Here is a 19,904-nt window from a genome sequence, read left to right on the forward strand (position 1 = left end):
GGTTTCTTTTGTCAGAAACTATGCTTCTTTGAGGCCTTAAATATTTTTTCCTCTCTGTCCTAAGGGTAATTGCCAGGTCAACTCTTTTTTTTTTTTCTTTTTTCTTTTTTGGAGCCAATATACATAGTTTGTTTTAAATATGAATCCAAGTTAGTTAACATATAGTGTAATAATGATTTCAGGAAAAGAATTTAGTTCTTCATCACTTACACAGAACACCCAGTGCGCATCCCAACAAGTGTCCTCCTTAGTGCCTCGCACCCATTTAGCCCATCCTGATCAACTCTTAATACACTTCCCCAAAGCTGCAGGAGGGAGGAGCCGGCACCTCCCGCAGGTGAAGGGGGTTAGAGACCTAAATGGAAGGCTCCTTCACGATATTCAGATTATTTCTCCCTCCAATCAGGACAACTGTGATAACCTAACATATGAGTGAAATGTTTTGTTACAGGTTGAACCACTGACACTCTACCCACCTGCCGCTTAAATAATTCCTCAGAATGGGAAAGGTACGGATTAAGTAGACACATAATACACACAGCGTAGAAAAAAAACTACTCTCCGGTATTTTGAGAATACTAGGCAAGAGTTACCAAATAAAGAGCAAAGTAGTTAATACCCATTTCATTTACACAGCACAGCGTCAGTACTCAATTTCAGTGTTTTAAAACAATACCCAACTTTTATCCCCAAAGTTAGAGATCTATAACAATTTACGTGGTTTTCCCAAAAAGTCCAGGACCGCCGCAGTGGCAGAGAAATCATTGACAGCTGCGTGTCTGGCGGCCACCGCGGCCACAGCGGCGGCGGCATGCCCCCGTGGCTGCGTGCGCGCGCGACGGGGCGGGGCGGAGTCGGAGCCGGGCGCGCGCGCGCGCGCGGGGACGGGGCGGGGAGAGCCCAGAGGGCTGGCGGGCGCGCGCCCGGGGCTGTCTGGCCGGCAGGGGGCGCTGCGCACCCACGCCCCGCGCTGCCTGCCCCCGGGTGCTGTCCGCGGCGGTTCGATTGGAGCAGCCGCCGAAGAGCGCTTGGCGCCATTTTGAAGCGGAGAGGAGGAGGAACGGCCGGGCTGGCTGCGGAAGGGGAGGGGGGGGGGAGGAGGCGATTGGATGCGGCGGCGGCGGCGGATCCCGGAGAGCAGCGGAGTGAGAGGAGTAGCGAGTCGGGCACCCGGAGGTAGGAAACAATTCAGTTAACGGAAAGAAAATGTCTCTCTTCTCTGGTCTCCGTGCTCCATTTTTCAGCGCCCGCCACCGCGGCAGTGTCTGTGGCGGGGCTTAAGCGCCGCCCGCCTGCCAGCCGAGAGTCGCCTCCCGGCATCGGGGGCTGCAGCCGCCGGCTCCCTGGCGGCGGCCGGGGCCGGGAGGAGTGGGGCGCGGGCCGGGGGCGTGGGTCGGGCTGCGCGGTGGGGGTGGGGAGGGCCCCGCCGCCGGCGCGCTCCCTCCACGCCGCGGGCTCAGTCGCAGCCTCTGGAAATTAAACTTGCCGCCCTGGCCCCAGCCGGGGCGCCCGCGGCGGCGGTGGCGGCGGGCGGTGACCTTGCGCGCGGGCGGGGGTCCGCGCCCCGCAGCCGGGTCGCCCGCGCCCCGCCGCCTCCGCCTCCGCCCCTCCCCCCGCGTCCCGGCCGGCCGGCGGCTGTTTCCCGGGCGGCAGGCGGGCGGCGCGGTGCTCCTGTTGAATCCTCCCGCTGGCGGGTTTTCCCCCTTCCGGGCGAGGGGTGGGGAGCGCGGGTCCGGGCTGAACCCCGGGCGGCGTGCGGGCCTCGGGCGCCTTCGCCCCTTCGCCGGGTCCCCGCGCGCCTCGCCCGCGCCGCCCAGCCCTTCGCTCCGGGCGAGGAAACGGGCTGCTAGAGTGACATTTTTGCACTGTTACTTGCCAATCGCCGGACATAAAGCGCGCTAAGCGCGCTCTCGGAGCTGGTGCTGGGGGAACCTGAGGACCTGGTGGAGCGAGAGCGCAAGTACTGGCTGGAGAGACTCCTCCTGGGCGACAACTGGGTTCTGGCTTTCCTTTAGGAAGCCTTGGAGTTGGAGTGACAATGAAAATGGTGTGCAGTTGGAAATAGTTAACATTTTTGCGCTGTTATCTTAGTGACACTTGAAAAGTTTTGGTCAGAAGAAAAATCTTGTATGTTGCCGCTGTTGTTTTTTGGTACGTACGTTCAAGCTGCGCCAAGCAGAAGTACAGTTATTTTGAGGGAGTGGATCTGAACCCTGAAATGCGGTGCCTCGCCTTCAGACTTGCCTTGTTACTGCCTTCCTTCCCGGGGAACGCGTAAACTCCGGGAAGGGTTTGAAAGAGCAGGTTGCTACCCTTTCAACACACGTTGTAAGAATCCTAACTAACCCAGTAAAAGAGAACCCTTTATTTTGCTTTGAAGGATGTGCTCTGAACGCTGTTTTCACACTTCTATTATGAAGTGATGGATGGGCAGTGCTGTCCTGAACGACCCTACCCTTACTAGTTTAGGAAACTTGGGATACAGCCTTTAATTTCCAAGGCTGGCCATAGGTCTTTAGTGAGTTGGGAGTCTTCTACTGTCTTCCTAATAAACTTTAAAAATTCAAGCGTGATTGTAAGAGCGAGCTGTAAATAAATTACAGTTATTTCAAACTTGCATGGCGATACGATCATTGTTCTCAACTGACCCCTGTAAAGTTCCAAGCTAGAGCATTTTTGGTATTAACTTACGTAATAAGTAAAATAGTTAAAAACACAAAAATGGTATTAAGCAAAATAAGGGCTGGAAAGGACACTTCATATAGGCAGCACATTTGTCAGAGATGTTAAGCATTTTTAGGGACAGTAAGATGAGCATTCCCATGGTTGTATGCAGGTCAGTTTGTGGAACAGTTAATCTTGTATCACCTGGTGATAGCAGAAAACCTAATTAAAATTAATACCGGTGAATATGTAGGTGAAAGTTTCAACATGGGACTTATGTTAGATGTATTCTCAAAAACTTAACTTTAAAAAACACATCTTAGGTCCGAACGTTATTCCTTTGAAATAAACTTGCAAATACATAGAGAAAAGGTGCACTTTTGACATTCTTTGATTACTGAAGTAGCTAATTTTTTTTGCCTTTTTTTCTTTTTCTTTTTCTTTTTCTTTTTCTTTTTTTTTTTTTTTTTTGCTGTTTAAAAAATTACCATTTTTGCAGCTGGGTTTTACCTTAGGGGTTAAATATTTTAAGTGACAAGGTAGTGTTTGGATTGGTGTTTCGTTTTAAAGAACTTTTGTGCTCTTTATTATTTTCTCCTTTTTTTGAGATTGATTCTCCTTGTATGAGCTTTGTTTTCACAGCAGCTTTTGTATTCTTCCTGTTGCTTTTATTCCTGTCTAATTATGTCTGTCTTTTCCCTCACTTTTTCCAGGAATTGCAGGAGATAATGTGATGACAGTGATTCTTGTCATGAGATGTCATGAAATGTTGCTAAGGTTATTTGACAGGTAGTCTGAGCTGGCTGTTGATAGAAGTTGCTGTATTAAGTTTACTTAAAAATTGTTCTGCAGCTTTAACAGTCACAAAGAGTAACATTTTGAGGACTTGACTTTATCGATAACTTGGTAAACCTAACAATAAAGTGATACCCTGTATTAGACAGAACTTGCTCTGATGAGGAATGATACTTTATGAGGAAGGGAATATTTTGGGAAGTTGTGTTTTGTTTCTGTTTTTTTTTTTGTTTTTTTGCTTTTCCCTCTTGAAGAATTAGGATTGTCCTTTGACTTCCTCATTGCAACTTTTTTGATCATATGTGCCTAGAACTAACAATTTAACTGTGATTTGGCTTGGATGGCAAGTACTGTATATAAGTTAGAAAAGAATAAATTTATGTTTCCTTTGTTAGTGTTAGAGAGCTATAAAGAAACTTAAAGATGATCATCACCTTAGTTATGATATGCATGAGAAATTAGGTTCAGATTGTAATTTATCCAAAGTCACAGTCATATTCATATGGTGGAATTGGGGTAACTCTTAGTTTCTCATGGAAGCTTAGAAGCTTCTATATGGTCTGTATTGTTTTGTTCAGGATTTAAGTAATAGTTAAAATTCCTGCCAGATTGCATATTATTCTTCATTCCCTTCTCCATTCATTCAATCAAGAAGTAATATTTCAAGGTTAACATCTGTTTCAGAGTCTGGTTTTAATAATTTTTATCTGGCATTCAGTCCACTTAAGTTGTCTCAGAAGATAACCTTTTGCATGTCTCTTTTCTGGAGTTAGTTGATCTTTCGTTGTGCAACGTTACTTGACATGGCATTCATTTATTCTTCTTGAAACTTGTAAGCCAGGGTGATTTTGAGGTTAGTATTGAACTTTATTTTGTTATAAGATGGATGTGTATGACGGTATTTTTTTCACTTTTAAGCTCCGTTTGCTACACCAGTCATTTGTCACTTCCAGTTAAAATAGATATTTGGATAAAATTGTGTTTGGTTTGAGTATTCCTGTTTGGAAATGTTAAAAATTCCAGAAATTCTTAGTTTAAAAGTAAGCCCAGTATTTTCTCCGAAAATGTATTTACTTTTGAAGCATATTTAAGAAGCTGGCAAATGGTTCTCAGTTTTGACTCCTCAGCGTGTAGAGGTCAGCTCTTCCTCACATTATACTGTTATGAAGCTGATTATAACCATTTTCCCCTATAAATGAAAAGGGTTTTTAGCCATTTCTCACTAGTGCAAAAATAGGGTAGGTTTGTTGCTTTGAGACTGTAATTGTTTTAGGTGGGAGGGATGATCATGCACAGGGAGAAAATTATGAAGATTAAACTCAGATGAGCAAAATTTAGTTGCTTAAAGCCATTAATCTGAGATATTTAAACATATCCATAATAGTTATTGTGTTCTAACGACTAGGCATTAATAATAGGCAGTAATTAGAAGTGCTTAGTTTAGTTGCACAACTTCTAAGTGGCTAAGGGGACTGGAGGAAGACTGGTTAAAGCAGGAAGCATCTTTAAAGGGCCATGACCTGGAAGTACTCCTCTAACCTGCCTCTCCCTTTGACAGAGAATGCTTTAACCTGATTCAGTTAAAATGAACAAATGTTAAGCTCCCATATGCAGAGTGCCAGAGATGATGCAATAACAAGGACTGAGATCTTGCCTTGTAGAAGTTTAGGGTACTGGTTGGCCACCTGCACCAAGGTGGTGGGAACTGAGAACCAGACAGTAAGATCCCTGCTGTTAAGGCTTCTTTGAGTAACAATTGAGGTTGCTCTTCTTTATGTGGGAGAATGAAATTAGCCAACACTAAATATAAAACTGATAGGAAGAGGGAATATAATAACCATAAGCATTGCCTCTTTCTAGGAGAGGATGGTTGGGGGGGGCAATAGGAAATGAGAGTTTGTGGTGCTTTGGGCAGTGTAGGGATTCTTTTTCTTTTTCATCTCAGAAGTGGTTTTAGAGTGAAGAGATCTTAAAGAAAAGCCCCAGATGTATACCCAAAATCTATTTCCACAATATATCCTCTACTAGCTGAAATTCAGTCAAGCAATTTTAGTCAGTCTTCTGATATGGAGATGGGGGAGGGGCTGTGTGTGGATAGTTGATGGTGAGAGTCGTGGTTAAGGTTGTGGGGCTTAGAGGACTTTAAGTAATTTTATACTTTAGGTTAAAAGTTATACATGTATATGATAAACATTCTGATGGCACAAAAAAGTAAAAATAAAAGCTACTTGTCCTCCCTCCCCCCCCCCCCCACCAACAGGCAATCCACTGTTAATAGTTTCTAGAGAGTTTATTTTTCAAAAAACTTATACAAATAGTGTTATATTGTACCGCCCATTTTTTTTCAACTGCAGTTTACTTTTTTGCCTAGCTAATGTCACAGAGCAGTTTTCATATTGGCACATATAGATCAACGTAATTAAAAATGATTATTTTATGAGGATGTATCATGATTTTTTCTTTCGAGTGTTTAGATTGTAACAATTTACACTGACCAGTCGTTTATGAGTATGCCTGTAACATGTTCACCAACATTGGACTTTATTAAACCTTATGCTTCTTGCCAATTTGATATGAAATTTTTATCTTGTTTTGATTTGCATTTCTTTGATTATGAGTGAGGGTAATCACTTTCTTTTTTCTTTTTTTGGGGGGGTATATGTTTATTGGGCAGAAGTTACTTGTAGCACATACTTTAGATGGAGCTTATTTTACTTGACTCTTTCTCCCCCTCCCTCGTCTAAAATGAACTGAGAGAGGTGCAATTTTTAGAGAGTTATAATATTTTTAGAGCCTGTGGCACCTTGAGGGGGGCATTGCTCTGAATGGAGAGACTACAGTGCTAGACTTTGAATGACCAAGGGCCAACATTGAGCATATTGAGAGCCCTTAACTTGGTGTTAACGAGGTATATAAAGTCAGGAAGGGAGATTTGAGAGGGCAAATAAATTTTGTATAGGGCCAGCTCTGTCTTCTGTCTGCTTCTCCTGTCTCACTACTCCCTTCCACCTTCAATTGTCATTTGGTTTTTACCTGTGCTGTCATTTCGTTTGCTCCTGTTCCCTGGCAGGGGTAGCAACCTTGACCTTGTTATTTCAAGAGTTCCTCCAGAGATGAGGGACACTTAGTTTTAATTATAAGGGAAACTGATTTTGCTTCAAACCAGTCAAAGGGAGCAGTTCTCATTTCTTACATCCTTTAGATCTATTTTCTGATGTTTAGTAGTACCTTTCTGTAGTTGATATTCTCCTAGGGTGTCAGAGGCCTTACATGCTGAACTGTACAGAAATCAGGGGATGTTGGCAGGACTACATGGACTTTGTTCCTGTTTAATCCCTACATACCACCCTCACCCCCAGCTTCACAGTTTTTTTTTTTTTTTAATGAATTTTTTTCCTTGTAGCCTTGGGAAGTGATAGGTTTAAAGGGCTTTTGTCTGTCACCCCCTCTGTCCCCAATCACAAATGATAACCATGTGTAAGTGATGTTAATTAATGTGACTGTGGTGATCTTTTCACAGTGCATGTGCATAGTATCAAAACATCAGGTTGCATATCTTAAATATGTACAATTTTTGTACATCAGAGATACAAAGCTGTTAAATTTTTTGTCTAAAGTTACCGTACATGCTAGTTAACATCAGATAGCTAGTCCTTTTTCATCATTACCTCTAGCCTTGGCCAATGGTTCTCAAATGGGGGTGTTTGGGACACCCCTTCCCTCCCCAGTGCCTCACACCAGGACATTTGGCAAGGTCTGGAGACATTTTGGCTATCATAACTGGGGGAATGGGGGAGGGTGGTACCACTGGCATCTAGTGGGTGGAGGTCAGGGATGTTAAACACCCTACATTATGTAGGGCAATGCTCCACAACAAAAAATTATCTGGCCCAATGTATCAATAGTTCCAAGGATGAGAAACCCTGGTCTAGGTAGAATTTAATCCGGGAAGCCCGTAGTTAACCCCAGCTCAACTGAACTAGGCCTGCCCACCAACTCTTGATAGTAGCAATCCAGCTATTTCAAGGCTTTCATTTAGTTTTATGCTCAAAATGGCAAGCTTTGAAATACAAGTCTTGAGCACTTTTTTTTTTCTTTGTCTCTTTGGTAAATTTCTTTTTGGCTATTGACTTTCCTTCTCTTCTCCCTTATGATATAATATAATTGGGGTCAAAGCTTTGTAGTTCTAGTTGGGAGTTTGGAAGGTCAGTAGCATTTAAGACTTGAACGGCAGTAGGAGCATATGTAGGCATTTGATGCAATGCTTGATGAGCAAAAGCCCTTTCTAAGGAAGGCAAAAGAGCTTGGTGGTTAAGCCTGTAGACTTGACTTAGGTTTTTATTCTGTCTCCATTACTAGCTAGCTTTGTCACCATGGGCAAATTACTAATTTTGCTAAGCCTCAGTTTCTGAATCTGTAAAGTGGGTGATAATAGATACCTCACATTTAAAAACAGCTTAATTCAACTATAATTCACATACAGTATAATTCACTGAATGAACGTGTACAATTGTTTTCTAGTACATTCACAAGTTTATGCAACCATCACTGCAATCTGATTGTAGAACATTTTTATCTCCCATGAGAGAAACCCCAGACGTGTTAGTTGTCACTTCCTATTACCACTAATCTCATTCGTTGTTGTTTTTTTTTTGTTTTTTGTTTTTTGTTTTTTTTTGGGTGGGGGGCAGATAAGCCAGACCAAATGCTTACCCTGGTGCCAAGATGGTAAGTACTCAACAAAAAAACCATTAGAAGTTGGTGCAGGGATACTGTATTTGTGCAAAGTCCATTCATATCACTTTAGAGGGCCAAGATGGAAAATTGTTTGTTAAATGGTTTATTTTATATACTATACAAGAAATTCATGCTCCAAAATATAAAGATAAAAGATATTTTTTCAATTATGAAATGTATATTCAAGTAGGAAGAAAGAAACTGGTTGTATAAAATACCAGTTATAATTAGAAAATAATTGAAAACAAGGCAGAATAAAGTGTTTTCAGGAAGGTGTAAACAAAATATCTGAAATTGGGAATTTGATAAAAGGAAATTGATTAATCATGTCAAGCTGAGAGTACAGGAATCATGAAAAACCTCTTGAAGTGAGGGACTTTTTGGCCAAGTCTTAGATGATAAAATATGAGACTTTGACTCCTAAGAAGAGCCCTTGAAGAATGCTATACTTCTTGAGGTATTGGTGGTACCATCATCATCATCATTTCTTGCTGCCTCATGCTCCTGCCAAATGTTGCCTCTGGTAGCTTTATCCATGGTCTTTTTTGATGTTTCTAATCTGTTGTATTTGGGAATTTATCTAAATGCATTAAGTAAAGTTTTAGTGAGAGGTTGATGTCTGTGACAAAAGGATATGAATATGTGGCCTTATGTTGTCTCTTTGAATTGCATTTTTCGTTTATTTTCTGATTTAATTGGGTTTATTGAGTAAATAGTTCCTAGACAAATTAGGCTGATAAAAATGTTTTCTTCTTCCAGCGCTTCTACTATGAACTATATCCCTGACCTCTCTCCTAAATGTCCTGTCTTCTTTTTCTTGTATACTGTATTGGACACAATACCTCCAGTACAACATATTCAAAACTGAATTGCTTTCCTCTACCTCTACCCTTTAACATCCTGTCTGGGTTAATAACACAGATACCTTTTTTTAAGTTGTAAGGGATGACTAGATTTGTTATCAAGTCAGAAACCTGGAGTCTTCTTGATCTTTCTCCTTTACTTCTCATATCCAATGAATTAACAAATCTTGTTGATTCTGATACAGTATTTTCAAAGGTATTTATTTATTTATTTATTTTTTTAACATTTATTTTTTTTTGAGACAGAGAGAGACAGAGCATGAACAGGGGAGGAGCAGAGCAGAGAGAGAGGGAGACACAGAATCTGAAACAGGCTCCAGGCTCTGAGCTGTCAGCACAGAGCCCGACGCAAAGGTTTTTTAAAAAATAAATACTGTATGCATATTAGTACTTCAAAAGTGAAACAGCAAAAAGAGGAAAAAAGATACACAATCAAAAGTTTCTCATTCATAGCCTTTCCTATCTGTCTAGTTCCCAAATTTCTACAGTAGTTTACTCACGTTATTGATTTCTTACATATCCTTCTGGGGATTTAAAAAATACAGCCGTTAATAAGTACATTTATCCCATCTTTCTCTTTTCCCCTCCTCCTGCCCCCAGATGTTTTACATTAGTGTTGGAAACTAACTGCTTTGCCTTTTACTTTCTCTCTCTCTCTCTTTTTTTAAGTTCGTTTATTTTGAGAGAGAGTGAGAGAAAGTGAGAGGCGGAGGAGCAGAGAGAGGGGGAGAGAGAGAGAATCCTAAGCAGGCTCTGGCACTATAAGCTCGAAGCCTGATATGGGGCTCAAACTCCCGAACCTTGAGATCATGACCTGAGCTGAAGTCAGACTCTTAACAGGGCCACCCAGGTGCCCCACCTTTTACTTTTTTTTTCCCCCACTGAACAATATACCTTGGAGATCTTAACGCAGTAGTGTATAAAGTGCTAGTTGCTTATGCACGCTCTCTACTTCTCTCCACTTTTCAAAAGCTGCTGTTCCTTTTTACTTATGAACCACAATTTAACTGGTAGTATAAAACACCAGTTATCATGAAATAATTTAAAAGAAGGCGGAATAAAGTATTTTCTTTTAAAGCCCATTGGTGGACAGCTGTATTGTTTCCAGTTTTTACTATTATAAAAATTATAAGAATCTTGCATCAAGCAACACTGTTGCATATATCATTCTGTACATATGCCCATGTGTCTGTAGGATAAATTCCTAGAAGTGGAATTGCTGGGTCAAAGAATATAACAGGTATAATTTTGATATTGTTAAACTGTGTTTCATAGATGTTGTAACAATAACGTGTATATGAGAATACTTGTTTCCCTATACCCTTGCCAACACAGTGTGTAATCAAGCTTTTTGGATTTTTGCCAATACGATAGGCGAAAAATGGTATCTCAGTGTAGTTTTAATTAATATTTCTCTTACAAGTGAAGCCAAGCATCTTTTCATATGGTTAAGAGCCCTCTATATTATTTTTTTTCCTGTGAACTCTCTGATTTTAATCTTTACCCATTATTTTCTGTCCATTTGGGGATTCTTAAATTTCTCTTCAGTCCCTGTGCCATTGGTTGGTTTAGTAAATGTAAACATGACTTGCTTGTTTGCATGCATTTGTCTTCTGACAGGTATCTGCTTACACCATCACTCCCTTCTAGGCTATCTCTTAGACTATTAACAGAGTGATATTTCTAATCATGAATTTGAGTGTGTCATTTCCTTGCTTTAAACTCTTCAGTGGCTCTTCACGCCCTTTGTAATCCAAGTATCTTAGTATTGGCATGGTACCTACCTGCCTTGCCAGCATTTCATGTCACTTTGTGTTAGGCTCGCTCAGCTCCCAAAACACTGCTCATAGCTCCCTACTGTGTTGGACCTTTTGTCTCTCTGTCTTTACATGTGGTATTTCTCTTCTTGCAGTGGTCATTCCTGCTTGTTCACATGTCCAAACACCTGCTTTTCATCCTCTACCTAATGGAAAGGTTTTTCTGATACATGACTCTTCTTTTGGGCAACGTGTTGTGCTCTTTACCCCTTCTCACAAGACCCTGTGTATACCTTTATAATGGAAACCGTCATGTCATGTGTTGTTCTTATTTGTGTGTTTTTTGCCCTTATACGGTTAACCTTTGAGGCCATGAACTTATAGTTATTTTGGAACCTAGCAGAGTATTTGGCACTGGTAGATGATTAATATTTACTGAATACACACAAATGTATGTATATATACGCTAAATATAAGTCTGGACAACCCAAGACTAGGTGGAAAAAGGGAAAATTAATACAGTGAGCTCATGAATTGTTTTTAAATTTATTTTTGATTTACTTATATATGTATTATATATTATATATATTTATGTTCTGTATCTGCATATATTTATATTAAGGTGTAAACTAAATACAGTGAAATGTACAGATGTCACTTTGATTAGATCAATACCCAGTGCCCAAAAGATGACATTGAGCATTTTTGTCATCCCAAAAGGTTCCCTCTTTGCCTTTTTTATCCAGTTCCCTCTTCCCCAAGCACTCTGATATCTAACAAGGTAGATTAGTTTTGTTCTGTGTTCATGCAGTGTGCTTTTTTGCATTTAGCTTCTTTTGCTTAGCATTTCCAGATTTATCCATGAAGTGGAATATATCAGTTTTTCTTTTTATTGCTTAATTAAATTAAATTGGATGAATATACCACAGTTTATCTTTTCTTCTGTTGATGAACATTTGAGTTGCTTCCAGTTTTTTACCATTAAGAATAAGACCTATGCGTGTCTTCTTGCAAACAGTTGTTTTCATTTTTCTTGGGTAAATACCTAGGAATGGAATTGTGAGTTTATAGGCAGATGTGTGTTTAACTATGTCAGAAATTCCCACATTTTCAAAGTGATTTTCTACTTTATATTCCCACCATGAATATATGAGAATTCTAGTTGCTCTACATTCTTGCCAACATTTGGATAATCAGTCTTAATTTTAGCCATTTGTAAGGTATGAAACGGTTTCTCATTGTGGTTTTATTTTGGATTTCCTTGGTGGCTAATGATGTTGAGTAGCTTTTCATACAGCTATTGATAATTAGTGTATTTTCTTTTGTGAATTTGTCTTCCAAGTTTTCTGCATGTTTAAAAAATTGGTTATCTTTTTATTGGTGTGTAATATAGTCTGGATACAAGTTGTCAGATCAATGTGTTAAGAGTATTTTCTCCTAATTTGTAGTTTGTCTTGTTTTTTCTTTAATAGTGTATTTTGACAAAGTCTAAATAATCAAGTTTTTTCTTGAATAGATATGCCTTTTGGGGTGCCTGGGTAGCTCAGTCTGTTGGGCGTCCGACTTTGGCTCAGGTCATGATCTTGGGTTCATGGGATTGAGCCCCATGTTGGGCTCCGTGCTGACAGCTCAGAGCCTGGAGTCTGCTTCAGATTCTGTGTCTCCCTCTCTCTCTGCCCCTCTCCCGCTCATGTTCTGTCTCTGTTTTTCTCAAAAATAAACAAACGTTAAAAAAATGAAAAAAATAGATTACGTTTTTTGAGTCGTAAGAAGCTTTGCCTATCCAAAAGTCATGAAAATAATTTCTTGTGCTTTCTTTTAGAAGTTTCATAGTCGTAACCTTTATCTATAAGGCCATGATCCATCTTGAATTATTTTGCACGGTGTGAAGTAGGAGGTTAAAGTTCATTTTTAAAAATACATTTATCCAATTCCAACACCATTGTTTGGAAAACAAAAACAAAAACGAAACACCTTTTCTTTGCTGCAGTGATTAGCCTTTGTGTCTTTATTCAGAATCCTTTGAACTTATATGTGTAGATCTATTTCTGGACTCCATTCTGTTTCATTGATCTATTTGTTTCTCCTATGCCAGTGTCACAGTGTCTCTATTACCATAACTTTTGGAATCAAATAGTGTGAATCCTCCAGCATTGTTTGGCCAGTCTGGCTCTTTTGTGTTTCAGGGTCTCAATTTCTATAAAAAGAAAGTCTTTTGGGATTTTGATTCGGATTGTGTTGCTCTGTAGATATATATAGGGAAAACTGATCTGTACCAATATTGAATGTGGTAGTTAGCCTCTCACATGGTTCCCATTGATCCCTGTCTGGTATTTGCACTGTTTCATAGGCCAACTTGCACATTGATTAGGGTTGATGTGTGTGATCAATAGGGTATGGGAAAAGTGATGGTATGTCACTTCTAAAATTAGGTTAAAAAAAGATACAGTGGCTTGTTACTGGTCTTTTCCTCATCACTCACTGTAGAAAAAACCAGATGCCATATTGTAGAGAGAACTTATGTCAAGACCGTGAAGGGTCTGAGTTTTTACCCTACTTGCAAGCTCTCAAGTTAGCTTACTATAGTTTCATGGGTGCTGATAAAAGACATGAGGCCCCTGGGTCAGATTGGAAAGACTGTCAGAATTACAGGAGGAGTAGCTAGGGTTTTGGCATTTTTGCACCAGTTCCTTGAGTTCCATTTCACACCTGGTAACATGAAGAGGGCCAGATGACACCTACATATGCAGTGGGCTATGTTTCAGGAGAGGAACTTTGGACACGGGGAACCTGGATATTTTTATTTATTTTTTTTATGTTTTAAATGTTTATTTTGAGAGACAGCATGAACAAGGAGAGGGACAGAGAGAGAGAGGGAGAGGGAACAAGGGAGAGAGAATCCCAAGCGTGGAACCTGATGTGGGACTTGATCTCATAAACCATGAGATCATGACCTGAGCCGAAATCAAGGGTCAAATTTTTAACCTACTGAGGCCACCCAGGTACCCCAAAACTGGATATTTTTAGATGTGCAGTAAGCATACCTGCTCTTTGCTTTGGAGGTGACTTTCTTTATCTTCTAAGTCTGTTCATTTTATAGATACCTTTGAAACATAGTTTAGAACAAAGGGCAGTCCATCCTCAGTTGCAAAATGTGCAGAAATGTAGGTCCCATGGATTATTGTCTCCTAACATCTACGTGACAAAGAACTGGGGCTTTCTGCCAATAGCCTTGAGTGACCTTAGAAGCAGATCCTCCTCTAGCCTTCAGTTGACTATTATTTATTTGACTACAGTCTCATCAGAGACCCTTGATCCAGACCCACCAGCTAAGCTGCTTCTGGATTCCTGACCCTTAGAAACTGAGATAATTTTGTTTCAGCTGTTAAGTTTTGGGATTGTTTCTTACACAGCGATGACTAATACAGTTGTATATCTCTCCTTTTATTTAGTTCATCTTTAACATGTGTTGTATATGTGTGTGGAAGATCTCTACATCAACCTATTAAAATGGATTTTTGCATATTAATATGTTAACATATCAATCATATAATGTGATGTTATGTTAATGTGTTAATTTATATACATGTAATAAAAAGTAACATTTTGGGGCACCTGGGTGGCTCAGTCCATTAAGCGTCTGACTTCGGTTCAGGTCATGATCCTACTGCTTGTGAGTTGGAGCCCCGTGTTGGGCTCTGTGCTGACAGTTCAGAGCCTGGAGCCTGCTTCAGATTCTGTCTCTGTTTCTCTGCCCCCTTGCCTGCTTGCGCTCTTTCTTTCTCAAATATAAATATTAAAAAAATCTTTTAGGGGCGCCTGGGTGGCTCAGTTGGTCAAGTGTCCAACTTTGGCTCAGGTCATGATCTCACAGTTCGTGGGTTCGAGCCCTGCGTCAGGCCCTGTGCTGACAGTTCAGTGCCTGGAGCCTGCTTCAGATTCTGTGTCCGCACCCCTCCCCTGCTTGCATTCTGTCTCTCACTCTCTCAAAACTAAATAAAACATTAAAAATTTTTTTTTAGACAGTAACATTTTAATATTCTCTGTAGAGATCTTGCATGTATTAAAAATCTTTTTGATGCTATTACAAATGAAATTTTGTAAATGTTCTTTGTATACAAAAATGCCATAGTTACTTTAAATTGAGTTCAGATTCGTTTAGTTCCAGGACTCTTTGTAGATTCTTTAGGACTTTCTTTACAAAAATAGTCAGATAATTTGTGAATAAGACCGTTTTATTCCTTCCTTTCCTCATCTTACAAGCTTTTTCTTTGTCTTGCCTTATTTCACCATCTCGCATTTTCAGTCTAATGTTAAAGAGCAGTGGTGAGAATGGACATCCTTGTCTCGTTCCTGATCTTAAGGGAAAACATTGTCCTTCACCATAAAATAGGATGTCAGCAGTGGGTTTTTTTGTAAATTAAAAGAAATCAGATGGAAGATACTCCCTGTTGTACTGAAACTTTTAAATTATGAATGGGTGTTAAATATTGTCACACATCCCCCCCCCCTTTTTTTGTATTTAGTGAGATGATTGTATGGCTTTTATTCTTTATTCTGTTATTTATTTTGGTGAAATATATTTATTGATTTTTTTTCTAAAGGAAAGTTTTTTTAATGTTTATTATTGAGAGACAGAGAGAAACAGAGCATGAGCAGGGGAGGGGCAGAGAGAAGAGGAGACACAGAATCCGAAGCAGGCTCCAGGCTCTGAGCTGTCAGCACAGAGCCCGACAGGCCTTGAACTCACAATCCGCAGGATCATGACCTGAGCCACCCAGGTGCCCCTATTTATTGATTTTTGAAAGTGATACCAATCTTGCATTTCTGGGATAACCTTACATGATCATGATGTTTTGTCCACTTACCTGTTTTTGGGTTTGTTTTGTTAAGGATGTCTGTGTTCTTGATAAATACGGTTTATGATGCTTTTTTTTTTTTTAATTTTATTTTTGAGAGCAAGAGAGAGCACGTGCCAGCAGGGAAGGGGCAGAGAGGGAGACCCAGAATCCTAATTAGGCTCCAGGCTCCCAGCTGTCAGCATAGAGCCTGGTGTGGGGCTCGAACTCACGAACTGTGAGATCATGACCTGAGCCAAAGTCAAGCAGTTTGTGGGTTATTTAAGTTATCAAATCTTTTGGCATATGGTTTATAATTTTCCATTGTGATCCTTTTAATGCCTGCAGGATTTGTCGTGATTGGTCTTTTATTCCTGATGTTGGTAGTTTGTATTTTACTTTCTTCTGTTCTTCGTCATTCATGCTAGGGCTTAGTAATGTTATTTCTTTTCACAGCTTTTGGTTGGCTTCTGGTTTTAACTTGATAATTCCTTCATTCTTTTTTCTGTTGGTTTAATATTTTTTTCTGGCTTTTTTGAAAAAAAATTAAGCTTTATTTTTGAGAGGGGGAGAGAGAGAAGCAGAGAGAGGGAGGGAGAGGGAGGGAGGGAGGGAGAGAGAGAGAGGGAGGAGCAGAGAGAGGGAGACAGAATCCGAAACAGGCTCCAGGCTCTGAGCTGTCAGCACAGAGCCCGACACGGGGCTCGACCTCATGAACCACAAGATCATGACCTGAGCTGAAGTCGGATGCCCAACTGACTGAGCCACCCAGGTTCCCCTTTTCTGGCTTTGTGTCTAAATGTGGAAATTTAGACATTTAAACTTAAGACTTTGTGTTTAAATATAAGCACTTGAAGCTATCCTTTCTTCTCTAAGCATTGCTTAATTGCATGTTTAATGTTTACATATTGTATTTTCATTATCAGTTAAAAATATTTTCTAAATTTCTTTGTGATTTCTTTGACTCATGGAGTATTTAGAAACATGTTGTTTGATTTCCAGGTATTTTGAGTTTTCATAGATAGTTTCTTATAGTTGAATGCTAATATGATTCTGTTGGGGTCAGAAAACATACTCTAAAATTTCTGCCTTTTAAAATTTGAGACTCATTTTATGATGCAGTATATGCTCTATGATACAGTTGGGTCAGATTGGTTAATAGTGTTTAAGTCATCTATATCATAATCAAAACTTTTTCTTTATATATAAAAAATATTTTAGGGGTGCCCATCCCCTGCTTGCACTCAGTCTCAAAATAAACATAAAAATATTTAAAATAAAGTATTAAAAAATACGTAACATAAAAGGTGACAGTAAAGGATGGGAGAAAAAAACAGGTTAAAAAAATAAAACACATAGCAAACAACAGAGTTGATTAAAAAAATACAACACACGTAGCAAATAACAGACTTAAATTCAGCCATATAAATATTGTTAAATACAATGTTTCCTAAAACTCCAAAGACAGAAATTGCTATATAAGTAGGTTTAATATTAAAAAAACAAAATGAGGGGTTCCTGGATGGTTCAGTCGGTTGTGCATCCATCTCTTGATTTCGGCTCAGGTTATGATCTCTTGGTTGGTGGGGTCAAGCCCCCCAGTGCTGAGCCTGCTTGGGGTTCTCTCTCTCCCTCTTTCCCTGCGTCTCTCTCCTCTGCCCCTCCCCCATGCATACACGCACGGCCACACACACTCTCTCTCTCAAAATAAATACTTAAAGAAAAAAAAAATGAATGAGATCTTGGCCTTTTGCGACAACATGGATGCTAATAAGTTAAAGACAAATGCCAAATATGTCTTTTATATGAGGAATCTAAAAAAAAAAATAAGTAAACAAACAGCAGAAACAAACCCATAAATACAGAGAACTGATGGCTGCCAGAGGGGTGGAGGGTGAGGGGATAGGCAAAATGGGTGAGGGAAACTGGGAGATACAGGCTTCCAGTTAAGGAATCATTAAGTCATAAGGATAAAAGGTACAGCATAGGGAATATAGTTTTTGGTACTGTAATAGTATTGTGACAGATGAACTATACTTGCAATGAGGATAGCATAACATAAACTTGCCATATAACTATATTGTACACTTGAAACTAATGTAACATTGTATGTTTACTATATCTCAATAAAAAAGGAAACATTTTTAAAAATGAAAATAAAGTCCACTAAATATATGCTGTATATAAGAGATGCATTTTAAGAACAAAAACACAAGTCAGGTTAAAAGTGTAATAATGAAAATCATACATCATGAATGTAAATAGTAAACACAGGAGAGGTTGTGTACTTACATTAATAACAGAAAAAAATGTAACTTCAGGTGTGCCTGGGTGGCTCAGTTGGTTAAACATCTGACTTTGGCTCAGGTCACGATCTTGTGGTTTGTGAGTTTGAGTGTCTTCTAGGGCCCTGTGTCGACAGCTCAGAGCCTGGAGCCTGCTTCAGATTCTGTCTCGCTTTCTCTCTGCCCTTCCCCTGCTTATATTCTGTCTCTCTCTCAAAAATAAATAAACATTAAGAAAAATCTTTTTATTAAAAAAAAAGGGGGTGGTGGTTAACTTCAGTAAAGAATTATCAAAAGTAAAAAGGTCAATTCATCCAGAAGGCATACCAATACTAAATGAGAATCCATCTAATACCAGAGAGCCTGAGGCAAAAACTGCATTAAGGAAGCACATGAAGCAAAAGCTGATTAAGTTATAGATATAAAAGTTATAGGAAGAAATGAACAAATCTGCAATTATAGCTGGGAGTTATAATACCCCTCTCTTAACAAGTGAAATGGGTATAAAATAACCTACAGAAATATAGATCAGAGATCAGCAAACTACAGGGCAGATCCATGGCGCTCTGCCTGCCTTTATAAGTAAAGTTTTATTAGAACACTGCCATGCCTATTCATTTCCATATCGCCATGGCTGTTTTCACACTACAATAAGAGAATAGCCACTGCAAGGGCTATAATCCACAAAACCCAAAATATTTTTTTTTTTAATTTTTTTTTTCAACGTTTATTTATTTTTGGGACAGAGAGAGACAGAGCATGAACAGGGGAGGGGCAGAGAGAGAGGGAGACACAGAATCGGAAACAGGCTCCAGGCTCCGAGCCATCAGCCCAGAGCCTGACGCGGGGCTCGAACTCCCGGACCGCGAGATCGTGACCTGGCTGAAGTCGGACGCTTAACCGACTGCGCCACCCAGGCGCCCCCCCAAAATATTTTTTTAAAGTTGTTTGAGAGAGAGAGAGACTGCAAGCAAGTGGAGAAGGGGCAGAGAAAGAGGGAGAGAGAATCCCAAGCATGCTCCATGCTGTTAGTGCAGGGACCGATGTGGGGCTTGAGCCAGCGAACTATGAGAACATGACCTGAGCTGAAATCAAGAGTCGTATGCTTAACTGAGCCACCCAGTTGCCCCTATTTTAAATCTTCTATTGGCTTTTTAAGCTAAACTGCTTTGTAATTTTTTAGTGGTTGCTCTAGGAATTACAGTATTCATGATTAACTTTTACATTTTATTTTGCACTAACATGCTATTTCACGTAAAATGAAAGAACTTTACAAAGTATAATTATATTTGACCTTTGTGCTGTTGGTGTGTTATTTTTTGCTTCAGCACAGTGCTGTGTTTGCTTTAGTCACTGGTCTCTTGAAGAATTTCAGAGAAAATAAATGAGATAGTCCTTGATATATACCTACATATTATTTCAGGTTTTCTTTCTTTCTCTTTCTTTCTTTCTGTCTGTCTGTCTGTCTTTCTGTCTTTCTTTCTGTCTTTCTGTCTTTCTTTCTTTGTCTTTCTTTTTCTTTCTGTGTACATCTAAGTTTCAACTGATGTCATTTCCCTTCAGCTTGAACAACTTCCATTAACATTGCATAATGCATAAATAAATTGATAAAGTCTTGAGTCTTAGTTGAATATGTTTATGTTTTTTAAGAGTATTTTTGCTGGATATAGATTCTGGGTTGATAGTCTTTTTAATTGCTTTAAAGATGTATATTTATTGTCTTTTGGTTTCCATTGTGTCTTCAATTTTCAATAATTTGATTTATATTTTTTCTTTTCCTTTTTTTTTCTGCTACTATGTTTAGAGTTAGCTGAGCTTATTAGATTTGTAATTTGATATTTTTCACCAAATGTGGGACATTTTAACCATTATTTAAAAATACGTTCCCTGTTCTGCTGTCTCTGCTCCTTTTGAGATTCTTGCTATTCTGCTTAAAATTGTACTGTAGGTCTCTAAGTCTGTTAA

At 39.6% G+C, this 19,904-nt stretch overlaps 1 protein-coding gene across 5 annotated transcripts in view; it reads left to right on the forward strand.

Moving 5' to 3' along the window:
* Positions 1–1,110: 1,110 nt before the first annotated feature.
* PDS5B (PDS5 cohesin associated factor B) overlaps positions 1,111–19,904 on the forward strand; it is a 194,157-nt gene continuing 175,363 nt past the window's right edge. For 2 of the 5 annotated variants that reach the window (XM_047078710.1, XM_047078735.1), the window contains exon 1: positions 1,112–1,176. The gene's annotated coding sequence lies outside the window, so the exon portion shown is untranslated. Of the gene's footprint in view, positions 1,177–19,904 lie in introns of all 5 variants that reach the window. The other 3 variants (XM_047078728.1, XM_047078741.1, XM_047078747.1) reach the window with 2 other exon arrangements.

This window comes from Lynx rufus, unplaced genomic scaffold (assembly GCF_022079265.1).
Source record: "Lynx rufus isolate CCGP_SWC_20201006 ecotype Redwood Valley unplaced genomic scaffold, mLynRuf1.p SCAF_1, whole genome shotgun sequence".
In the NCBI taxonomy this organism is placed as follows: domain Eukaryota; kingdom Metazoa; phylum Chordata; class Mammalia; order Carnivora; family Felidae; genus Lynx; species Lynx rufus.